Source organism: Musca autumnalis, unplaced genomic scaffold, assembly GCF_047663935.1.
Source record: "Musca autumnalis isolate F117 unplaced genomic scaffold, ASM4766393v1 scaffold_5, whole genome shotgun sequence".
Lineage (NCBI taxonomy): Eukaryota > Metazoa > Arthropoda > Insecta > Diptera > Muscidae > Musca > Musca autumnalis.
In genome coordinates, this window is record NW_027412088.1 from 195,808,097 (window position 1) to 195,820,609 (window position 12,513).

Consider the following 12,513-nt stretch of genomic DNA (forward strand, 5'->3'; position numbering starts at 1 on the left):
ACAGTTTTGAATAAACTCAGATGAAGTCCAACTTTAACCCTAAAAAGTGTTTTTCATTTTTCGAGATTCCTGGCAATTGGATAAGTTTTACAGATTTTGTGTATTTTGAGATCTATAGTAAAATTTTATGACGAATAATTTTGTAGAATATTTTGATCTGATATGATCACATTTTAATGGAGTTTTTGAACGATTTTCGGCAAAACGAACATACAGACCCCTTTGATGAACCGGATGAGGGTTAATATTTTAAACAAGAATAGTACCCACATCCTCCTCAATAAAGTTGCCAAAGACACTATATATCTAAAATTAAAGGATTCCAAGATATGTTAACTCGAATATTTCGAAAAAAAACTAGAAATGGGCGGAAATTGCCCCACCTACTTAGCTTACTTTCCGACGTAAACTTTAAAAACGCCGATACACGGGTCTCATAATTATACCCTACCCCACACTGTGGTAAGGGGTATTATGTCTTATGTAACATACAAATGGGAACGAAATAGACCCCTAGTTCCTTTTAGGGATATACACGTACATATAATCACTTTCTGAGTCGATTTATGCATGTCCGTCCGTCCGTCTGCCCATGTATTTTTGTTTGCAACGTACAGATCGCATTTTTTGTCCGATTCAGCTGAAAATTGGGGACTATAATTTTTTAAGCAATAGGAAGAACGATATAGCTTTTGGTGAAATTTGGATATAGCTCCCATATATATTTTCGGCCGACTTGACGTATTTGCTGAACCAAACACGCTACATACGTTCGATGTTGATGAAATTTGTAATGTGTGACTGAAACCTGTCTAGAAAAGCGTGTGCCAAATTATATCGAAATCGGTTCAGATTTCCCAGATATATTTTCGGCCGATTTGACGTATTTGCTGCACCAAACACGCTATAAATTTCGATGAAATTTGGAATGTGTGACTGAGTTCGGTCTAGAAATAAATGTACCAAATAATATTGATATTAGTTCAGATTTGGATATAGCTCCCATACATATTTTGGGCCGATTTGACGTATTTGCTGCACCAAACACGCTATATACGTCCGCTTTTTATGAAATTTGGAATATGTGACTCAATTCGGTCTGGAAATAAATGTGCCAAATTATATCGATATCGGTTAAGATTTGGATATAGCTCCCATATGTATTTTACATATTCACAGTGGTGTAGGTTATATAGTCGGCCCCGCCCGACTTTGATCCTTTCCTTACTGGTTTTAGCTCTAATTTCATAAACCAACAGGGTTTTCCCATCATTTTGAAAAAAAATGAATTTTGTTGCGCAGTGTTATCGAAAGACCCGTATTTCCACTGTCTAACCTGTGACTTAAATGATCTAACCCGGCGTTTACAAATGCCAGAATTTGCAAGACAATAGCAAAAAATACAAACCTTTTTATACCCTCAGCATTTATGCTAACGAGGGTATATGGTAATATTCAAAAATGTTTTACAATCGTTGAAGTTGAGGTTCACCATTTAATAGGTCGCGAACTGTCAATATATTTTATACAATATGAATATATTTATATTAATTTATGTGGAAGCTGTGTTGGTGGTAATATTAAAAAATGGGTAAAAATGTGTTGAAGTTTACAAGTTTTTTGTGTTCTTTCCTGATTTCTGGTCAAACCACGGAAAATTCAAACCTGAGCTCAAAAAAAGAATTGAAGAATACCCCTTGGGCAACATGGTTCTAATGTATGACTTTTCGATATATACACTGCATCCCCCTAAAATCGATGCTGACATTTTGAAGTTTTGAAATCTGGGTTTTTTGAATTTTTCTTAAAATTGGAGGGCGCAACCAGATAATTACCCAAACTGTTTATTGGATTGTAGAACTCGTGATTCCACGTCGTTTGATGTATATCTCATGAGTGTGCTTCATGCGTAAATTTTCTTTAAAAACCTATTTTTTGGCTTCAAAAGTTACAACCGTGACTCAGGTACCCTTGAACCCCGCATAATTTTAGTTTTTTTTTATGCGCCGGATCTAATGAACCCTTCCGCTTTCAAATCCATCCACTAAAACGGCAGTTATAGATACCTTGAAAGTAGGAAATTCTGCAAAATTATATTTTGATGATTCCGCGCATTGAACCGCGAATTTCTTTGGTTATTTTTACATAAATGGAATCCTTTATACGCGATTATATTATTTTCCAAAACCGTGTGGCATAAATTACCGAGATTCTGGAGTAATATTCGTATTTCGTATAAAATAGAATTTGGTAGCACATCCGCGGTTCTTGACGAATTTGTTATAATGACGTTTTTTTATAGGCGGTCACTGAAATCGGATGCGCCTTATAATCTTATGTACATCGCGCAATTTTTACCCACATAAAGGTTTTTTGAACAGTGAGATGCAGCTGACGGCACACTTTGGCCGCTGAATGAAAAGTGGAAAAATCGCTACATATTGATAGAGATGCACTCGCTGTATCTGAAAAGCGCATTTTTTAACTTTTATGTTTTTTCTTTGGTTGTAATTTCAATATTACTTTCTATTTCATAATACTATTGTTTATCAAAGTAAGCAAATTCACATTCGGGTTTGTCATCGCATTTTCTCTGAAGAAGTTTCAGCGAAGTCCGTTAGTCCTTGCATCGAAATTTAGCGAAATAGTAGAATAACTCCCAAAAATGTTTTTTCTATTTTTCGTATTAAACAAAAAACATATATTTTTTAAATAATTTCCGACAATAAGTTTTCGTCTTTTGTTGTTGCTGTAATATGGCAGTTATAAATCCTATCCTATTCTAAATTAGAATAAATTAAATTTATTCCAAGATTTTTCATTATTTCTTGATTTTCCGCGAAAATAGAAATACATTTAGTAAATATTTAGGCATCTACGGATAGATATTAAATGCTGTTAACGCTTTATATATACAGCCCAATCATAAACATCATCTCACCGTGAGTTTTCTCACTCTCGCCTCCTCCCTTATTATAAACATCATAAGGGAGAACAAAACTCACGTTCGTGAGAAAAGTAGCTATCATAAATGTCAAAAAAGTGAGAATGTGAGGCAATTTTCTCTCACTACAGAATTCAAGGTGAGTTGAACAAAAAAAATGTAAATATGGAAATTTTTTATAGAAAAAAATCGACGAAAACGAATATTTTGTATTTGTAATGATAATTAATTGCATTTATTTGTGTTTTAAGTTGAAAGTAACAAATAAAAAACAATTAGAAATTCTTTTGGCAACTGTACATATTCATCCGTGTTTTAATGAAGCAAGGAAGACCTCAATCGGGTTTGGCGTAATTTGGAGGCGGAGTTGAAGTTGGCCAATATTTTTCAGATATGGGAAGCGGTTCAGAATCATAGGATGGCAACAAGAATGGGAGAGGACCCAATCAGGAGCAACCCCTTTCTGCAATTGTTGTTCTTCGATAGAACAATGTGCATATTAATGTACATATGCATGTAGGTACTTACAAACTTTGCGGCAACTCGAGTGACATATCGTAAGTGCCTTTGAATTGTTCTTTGTTCGCTAAGGTTCCCAGCAAAATATTCGATGCCAAAGATGCTATTTAAGCATGAGTGCAAGTGAAATGTCACCTTTTTACCACCTTCGCCCATTCTTTTTACAAGACCGTTACCCACCAAAAGATCCAAATCATTTTGGATGGCATCAAGAAGGGTCAAAATATGAAGGATTAAATTCATAAAGTTAAATATAAAAATATTATAAATAAAAACATAACAAAAAGAAAAATAACATTATGAAATTGGTTTAAATGTTGAAGAAAGGGATTTAATTGAATTGTACTTAGCATACATAAAATTGGTCCTAATGCTGGTAAAAAGATCGGATGTTTCCGTATTGTATTTATTTACAATTCTTGAAATTCCTTCAAATGCTGAAGATGGGATCATTCACAACTTCATTTGAACTAATACAAAAGATCCAGTGAGATATTGGCATCGCATGGAACAACTTCCACAAAATTTTGCTTGATTTTCTTTGTATTCCTCAGCGTTTGTCGTTTCGGCCATCATCCAAAATGCAATATTAAACATTTTCATTTCTTTTTGTCATTTAATGACCTTTAAACGATGTTTGATCACTTTTTGCAAATTGCAGAAATTCTTCGGGCGTAAATAAACAATTTTTACATATTTGTCAAAACAAAAAAACAGCTGTTACAGATGCTGCCACATGTCAAACAGTTAGTAATTTTTTATCAATTACCATGTATTTTTAAAGTGGATTGTTGATAAAAAGTTTATTTATTTATTTATTTATTTATTTATTTAAAATATTTATTATAATAACAAATTATAATAAAATTATAGTAATAAAGCACTAACAACACAGGCTATCGGCTTCTGATAAAAAGTATTTTTTGTTTTAGAAATATTAATTTAATTTAAAATATAGTAGTGTTTTATAAAAATTACGATTATTTAGATATTGCAAAATCATTTGTAAATAAAATAACGATATGGCAACACAAATTATATTTTCAAGGGTTCACAAAATGCGGCACTATTTTCAATTTTCCTACTTGTGAACCCTTCTTCACTTTTTTCGCTCCTCTCTTGTCATTTGTGATAGGTCGAGACGTGAGAAGTGAGCTGCAACTCACTCGTGAGAAGCTCCCTACGTGAGTATTCATGATTGTTATGATACATTTTCTTATAACAGCAAAAATTGAATTTTTAAATATTTGTTCTTTATAAGGGAATGAAACCCCCCATAACTTTTGAGCGCAGCATCCAATTTTGTGAACGCGAACAGATTTGAAACCACGATTTTTTTCGTAACCCATGTACCAAAAATCGCAAATGTGCTCGCCAAAAATTTTTTTAATTTTTTTTCTATGGAATTGTAAAGGAAAATTGAAATTTACCATATACACTTTCATACGGACAAAATGTGCCTCATCGAAATAATGGTTTTAGACCCCAAGTATGTTTGGACGAAATGTGTTTCAGACAATTTGGAGTCGATTGAGCAATGTCCGTCCGTCTGTCTGTCTGGCTGGAGCGCACGATAACTCTCGAACGGATCAACCGATTCGGTTCAAATTTTGGCTTTCGTAATATTTTACCCAAACTTAGTTTAAGTTCGAAGATGGGCTATATCGGTCCACTCCTTCCGGTACCTCCCCCACAAAAGTTCGAAAATATGAAAAGTTCAGTTTAGGACCTGCTCTCGAATCGCTTTGATTTTTGTTTTAGCAACTTCTATTCACCGCCCCCTACACGACGGTAAAAGTTTCATCAGGGGCAAGTCCATACTTCCTGAGAAAATAGCCTGAAAGTTGCAAAAAACCCCTATGACACCGTGTGAGGTGGTTGGAGCGCAAGATAACTCTCAAACGGATCTGTCGATTTAGTCCAAAATTTGGCCTGAGTAATATTTTGTCCAAACATAGTTTAAGTTCGAAGATAAGCCATATCGGTCCACTCCTTCAGGTACCTCTCCCAACCTTTCAAAAATGTTCGGAAAAATTGTTCGTACGGTAACTTTTGAAGGGAGTGGCCGAAATGGTCCATACTTTACACATCTTAATATATCTACCAGATATAGATCAGGTTCAAATATGGACTATATTTGTCCACTTCATCCAGTACCTCACAAACAAAATTTCGGATAAGTTCACTTTAAGACCTGCTATCGAATCACTTGCATTTTTGTTGAAGCAACATGCATTCGCTGCCTAAATTATGATGGCAAAAGTTTTTTCAGGGGCAAATCCACCCTTCTTAAGCAACCAGCCCGAAGGGAGTAAAACCCCCCCTAGTGGCACCATACATATGTAGTGGCTGGAGATCCATTTAATGGTCAATGTAAATCCATTCCTTTTAGTATCTACTCCGCAAAACTTTTGATCTCTAATCCTAATGAACATTTTTGTCGGTTCAAATTCCCAAAATTTTAAAAAACCCCTAAATACATACGTTTTTTGGAAAAAGTTGTTTCAATATTCACAGGCTGAGGGTATATCTCTGTCGGCAAAGCCGATTGATACTTTTTTACTAGTTTTAAAATGCTTATAATTTTAATAAAATTGTTTCCATGGTTTCCAATTCAAATGTGTCGAATCTATTATACATATGTACATTAGGAAGGTATAACAGTTTATGTGAGGATTGTGTCTTTACTGTAAGGTCAGCACGGACATAATCCGTTAAAATAACTTTTTTAATAATTTCACAGATGTCGTTCTGGTGGTAAAACTCGCAAGAAATGTTCCTCTTGGCTACGAAGATGAATAGGCCACTCACTACTGGCCAAATTATTTATAGACCCAGATAACCTTTGGAATTTCAGAACCTGTTCTCAGGAATTGTTTTGTTAAACTTTTAAAATATTCAAATCCGTGGCAATTAAGAAAATTCGCCTTATTTGTAAAAGCATAGCTTCAACGAATCGCCTAAGTAAAGCAGAGCTGCTGCAAAAAACTTAACTTTTGTTGTGCTTCTTAACTTCGTATAGGCGAAACCGTAGTCCTTAAAATTTTCCAAAGTTCATAGAATTTTATTACATGCGTGTCAAATAATTTCCCTCAATTGCAAAGTTCCGCTCACCATCACCACCACTGCGCCCTAAATTGTTTCTTTGCTTTCAAATAATTTGTACCTTATCAACTTGCTACCGAACTCCCAATACTCTCTACAAACAATACAAAACAAATATTTGACATGGTGGAAACACGACAAAACATTCTAATGCTTGGAGGGCTTCTTCAGAAGCAAACATGCGTCGCTTCCAAGCACACAGTGGCAAATGGAGTGGTAAACATTTTTACAATCTACCCTCCGACCTCCCCACATCTAACAAATTAAAACTCACGCACAACTACGGCAAGCTCACGTACGCATTACCGGCAAGCTGATAGCAAGCAACAACAAAGACGAGCAAACAACAACAATATATAGCTATAGCTGCAGCAACATAAGATATTATTAGCATAGCACAACAACAGGTCGGTCGGTCTCCCACGGTGTGAAAACAATAAAAACTGACAACAGCACAGGTATGAATGGTTGGAGCCTCTAACATAATGCAATGCATTTGAATGTTTAAACAACAAATAAAACCGGCAAACGACCGTCATCAGACGTCGGATAGACGTTTCATTCATAGCAGCCGTCATTTGATTATTTAATATTCTTTGTTCCATATAAGAGCAGCACAATAACAACAACAATGACGACGACCCCAACCCCCCACATAAAATAGAAAAAAAACGGAAACCATTTCAGATTCAGTTTTATTGAAATTTTAGAAGAGCATAACCCACCATCAGCCAGCCGAGCAGCAGGTTGATTGCTACAAAAACTGAGAGCCTAGGCATGAAAGCTAACTAATCCGCCCCTACACAGCTGCAGCAAACAAACAAAAAGAAAAAAAACATGCAGGAAATCTTCTAAACCAAACAAACTAAACATTCAATAGAAAAGAAAAACTTGCTTAACTTTTTCAATAGAAGAGGAGGAGATTAACTGAAAGTTTTTTTCCTTTGGCTTTTTGTGCGTTAAACCAAACTTCTTTGCTTGATAACTAAACCACAACCATATTGTTGGTTGATGGAGTAGGGGATTAACCGATAATAAATGGGGCAATTTGTTTGTTTTTTGGGGATTTTGTGTGTCATTGCCAGGGATGGAACACAGAAAGTAATTTATCTTTGACAACTTTTATTATTTTGGGTCATAAATCGTCGGGCTTTGTTTGTTGATCGATGCGTTTATAAGCTGTCAGTTTTACCAGGCTGGCAGCCTTCGATAGAAGGGGGGTTTGTTTTCTGTGAAACATTTGAAAATGTTGAACAACATTTTGAAATTATTGTTTGTTTATTTAATAGTTAAAAAACATTTAGAAAGTTGTTCGAATGAATGAATGTTGAAATGATTTTCATACGGTTTTTTACGGTTTACTGTAAAAAAAAAAATATTTGTATGTACTTGGTATTCATGAGAAAAGGGTATTAAATTACCAAAATTGTTCGACAGTCGAGGAGTTTTAGAAGTTTATTGCACATAAAATGCGCTAGAAGACATGAAGAGGTCTTTTGTGTATGGAAGACTTTAACAGGAATTATGTCCATAGAATACTTAAATAGGTCGTCCGTCTATAGATGACCTGAAGAAATTGTCTGTCAATAGAAGACCTCAAGAGATCTTCTGTTTATAGAATACCTCAAGAGGTCATCTGTCTATAAAAGACCTTAAGTCTTCTTTTTCTGTCTATAGACGACCTCAAGAGGTCTTCTATCTATAGAAGACCTCAAGAGATCTTCTGTTTATAGAATGTCTATAAAAGACCTCAAGAGGTCTTCTGTCTATAGTAGACCTCAAAGGGTCTTCTGTCTGTAGAAGACCTCAAGAGGTCTTCTGTCTATTGAAGACATCAAGAGGTCTTCTGTCTATTGAAGACATCAAGAGGTCTTCTGTCTATTGAAGACCTCAAGAGGTCTTCTGTTTATAGGAGACCTCAAAAGGTCTTCTGTCTATTGAAGACCTCAGAATCATCTGTCTATTGAGGACCTCAAGAGGTCTTCTGTCTATAAAAGACATGAAGAGGTCTTCTGTTTATAGAATACCTCAAGACCTCTTCTCTCTATGGAAGACCTGAAGAGGTCTTCTGTCTATAGAAGACCTTAAGAGGTCTTCTGTCTATAGAAGACCTCAAGAGGACTTCTGTCTATTGAAGACCTCAAGAGGTCTTCTGTCTATTGAAAACCTATTGAAAACCTCAAGAGGTCTTCTGTTTATAGAAGACCTCAAGAGGCTTCTGTATATTGAAGACCTCAAGAGCCCTTCTGTCTACTGAAAACCTCATTAGGTCTTCTGTCCATAGAAGACCTGAAGAGGTTTTCTGTCTATAGAAGACCTGAAGAGGTCTTCTGTCTATAGAAGACCTGAAGAGGTCTTCTGTCTAAAGAAGACTTTAAGAGGTCTTCTGTCTATAGAAGATCTCAAAAGGTCTTCTGTCTATAGAAGATCTCAAAAGGTCTTTTGTATATAGAAGACCTCGAGAGGCCTTCTGTCTAAAGAAGATCTCAAGAGTTCTTCTGTTTATAGAAGACCTGAAGAGGTCTTCTGTCTATTGAAGTCCTGAAGTAGTCTTCTGTCTATAGAAGACCTCGAGAGGCCTTCTGTCTATAGAAGGTCTCAAGAGTTCTTCTGTTTATAGAAGACCTGAAGAGGTCTTCTGTCTATTGAAGTCCTGAAGTCGTTTTCTGTCTATAGAAGACCTCAAGAGGGCTTCTGTCTATTGAAGACCTCAAGAGGTCTTCTGTCTATAGAAGACCTCAAGAAGTGCTCTGTCTATAGAAGACCTCAAGAGGTCTTCTGAATACTCAAGAGGTCTTCTGTCTATAGAAGACCTCAAGAGGCATTCTGTCTATAGAAGATCTCAAGAGTTCTTCTGTTTATAGAAGACCTGAAGAGGTCTTCTGTCAATTGAAGTCCTGAAGTAGTCTTCTGTCTATAGAAGGTCTCAAGAGTTCTTCTGTTTATAGAATACCTGTCTGTTGAAGACCTCAAGAGGTCTTCTGTCTATTGAAGTCCTGAAGTCGTTTTCTGTCTATAGAAGACCTCAAGAGGGCTTCTGTCTATTGAAGACCTCAAGAGGTCTTCTGTCTATTGAAGTCCTGAAGTCGTTTTCTGTCTATAGAAGACCTCAAGAGGGCTTCTGTCTATTGAAGACCTCAAGAGGTCTTCTGTCTATAGAAGACCTCAAGAAGTGCTCTGTCTATAGAAGACCTCAAGAGGTCTTCTGAATACTCAAGAGGTCTTCTGTCTATAGAAGACCTCAAGAGGCATTCTGTCTATAGAAGATCTCAAGAGTTCTTCTGTTTATAGAAGACCTGAAGAGGTCTTCTGTCAATTGAAGTCCTGAAGTAGTCTTCTGTCTATAGAAGATCTCAAGAGTTCTTCTGTTTATAGAAGACCTGAAGAGGTCTTCTGTCAATTGAAGTCCTGAAGTAGTCTTCTGTCTATAGAAGACCTCAAGAGGTCTTCTGTCTATAGAAGACCTGTCTGTTGAAGACCTCAAGAGGTCTTCTGTCTATTTAAGACCTTAAGAGGTCTTCTGTCTATAGAGGACCTCAAGAGGTACTTTGTCTATAGGAGACCTCAAGAAATTCTCTGTTCATAGAGGACCTCAAGAAGTTCTCTGTCTATAGAGGACCTCAAGAGGTCTCCTGTCTAGAAAATACCTCAAGTGGTCTCCTTTTTACGGAAGACTTCAAGAGGTCGTTTGTCTATAGAAGACCTCAATAGGTTTATTGTCTATAGAAGATGTTGAAAGGTATGTAGAGTGCCTCAAGCGGTCGTTTGTCTAAGAAAGATCTCAAGAGGTTTTTTGCTTACGTAATACTTCTGGAGGTCGTTTGTCTATAGAAGACCCCAAGATGCCTTCTGTCTATAAAAGACCTCAAGAGTCATAGAAGACATCAAGAAGTCTTCTTTCCATAGAAAACCACAAGGCCCTCTGTTTATAGAAGACCCTATTGATTATTGAAGACTTTTGAGGAGCCTTTTGAGCTCTTCTACAGACAAACGACTGCCTGATGTCTTCCATGTTAGGATATGTCTTCTGTCTATAGAAAACTGCGGAAGTCTTTTGTCGTCCTAAGGAAGTATACTTCCTATTGAAGACCTCAAGAGGTTTTCTATCTATAGAGGACCACAATAGGTATTCCTTCGTTCTTAAGAAGTCTTCTTTCTATAGAAGTCCGCAAGATATCTTCTGAACTCAAGAGGTCTTCTGGCTATATAAGCCCTGAAAAGGTATTCTCATTATAGAAGACCTCATGTGGTCTTCTGTGTAGATTCTTACCAACAGGTCTTCTGCTTACAGAAGACCTCAAGAAATCTTCGGTCTCTAGAAGACCTCAACAAGTTTTCCGTTTCTTGAAGAACTCAAGAAGTCTTCCCTCTATAAAGGACCTCCAGAGTTCTTTTGTTTATAGAAACCCCCGAGAATTGTCCTGTCTATAGAAGACCTCCAGAGTTCTTTTGGAAACAAAAGACCTCAAGTGGTCTTCCGTCTATAGATTACCTCAAGAGTTATTTAGCTATAGAATACCTCAATAGATCATTTGTCTATAGAAGACCTCTAAAGGTGTTCTATCTTTAGAAGACTTTAGGAGATCTTTTGTATGTAGAATACCTCAAGATGTCTACTATCCGAAGAAAATCTCAAGAAGTCTTGTCTCTATAAAATATCTCATGAGGTATTCTGTCCATAGAAGACCCCAGGAAGTCTACTGTATATATAAGACCTTAAGAGGTCTTTCTGTCTACAGAAAACCTCTGTCAAGAACTCAAGAGGTTTTCTGCCTATAGAAAACCTCAAGAAGTCTTTTGTTTATAGAAGACCCCAAGATGTCTTCCATAGATGGCCTAAAGATATCTTATGATCCTAGGAGATCTCTTGAAGTTTCTATAGGCAGAATATCTCGAAGGCATTCTATAAGCATGAGGTCTTCCGTCTATTTTAGACCTCAATATGTTTTCTACCTATAGAAGACCTCAAGAGGTCTTCTACCTGTAGAAGGTATGGGAAGACCTTAAAAGGTGTTCTGTCTATAGAAAACCTCAGGAGATATTTTGTCTATCGAATATCTCAATATGTCTGCTATCCAGAGAACATCTCAAGAAGTCTTGTGCCTATAAAAGATCTTATGAGGTATTCTGTCCATAGATGACCCTAAGAGGTATGTTGCCTATTGAAGAAAAAAAGAGGTATTCTGTCTATCGAAGACCTCAAATATTCTTCTGTCTTTGGAAAACCGCAAGAGTTCTTCTGTCTTCCTGAAGATGTCCGCTTTTTATAGACGATCGCAAAATGTCTTCTGAACTCAAGAGGTCATTTGTCTATTGAAGACCTCAAAAAGTCGTCTTTCTATTGAGACCTCAAGAGGTGTTTTGTGTTGTTTTTTTTATCCTCATGATTGTGAATGTGATCTGTGCATTGATATCGACAGTCAAAGTTATGAGGTTGTAAAAATGTTTCCGCCGACAAAGCATCAGTTTGGAGGAAGAGACGAAAACAAGTGTACATATTTGAAAGAAAATAACACAAAATGTCAAGCTGTTGAACAAAAATCTGCAACACAAACATCAAAAGGCAAATCCACCGAGATAAAAGCAACAACTAAAAGTAGGAATGCAGTTCCAATGTCGCTCCTTCCTATGAAGATGTCCCGTTAATAGATCAGGATAAGGATGATGAAGGCACTCCTTCTCGAGGCAAACAATTACTGGCTTCTAAGAAAGACGCGGAAGTGTTGGTAACTGAAAATTTAAGTGTCTGCCATAACAGCACGTTTACATTGTACGAAATTTAACAAAGAGCCCTAATGTAAACATGTTAAAAGAGGGATAACAATATTCAACTAATTTAAAAATGGTTGGATTTAAGCTGTCATTGATGTTGTAAAATTTTGATTAATTGACTTTTCCATAACATTACCAGGCTTCTAGTACAGAGGGGGAGTACGATTGCTTGT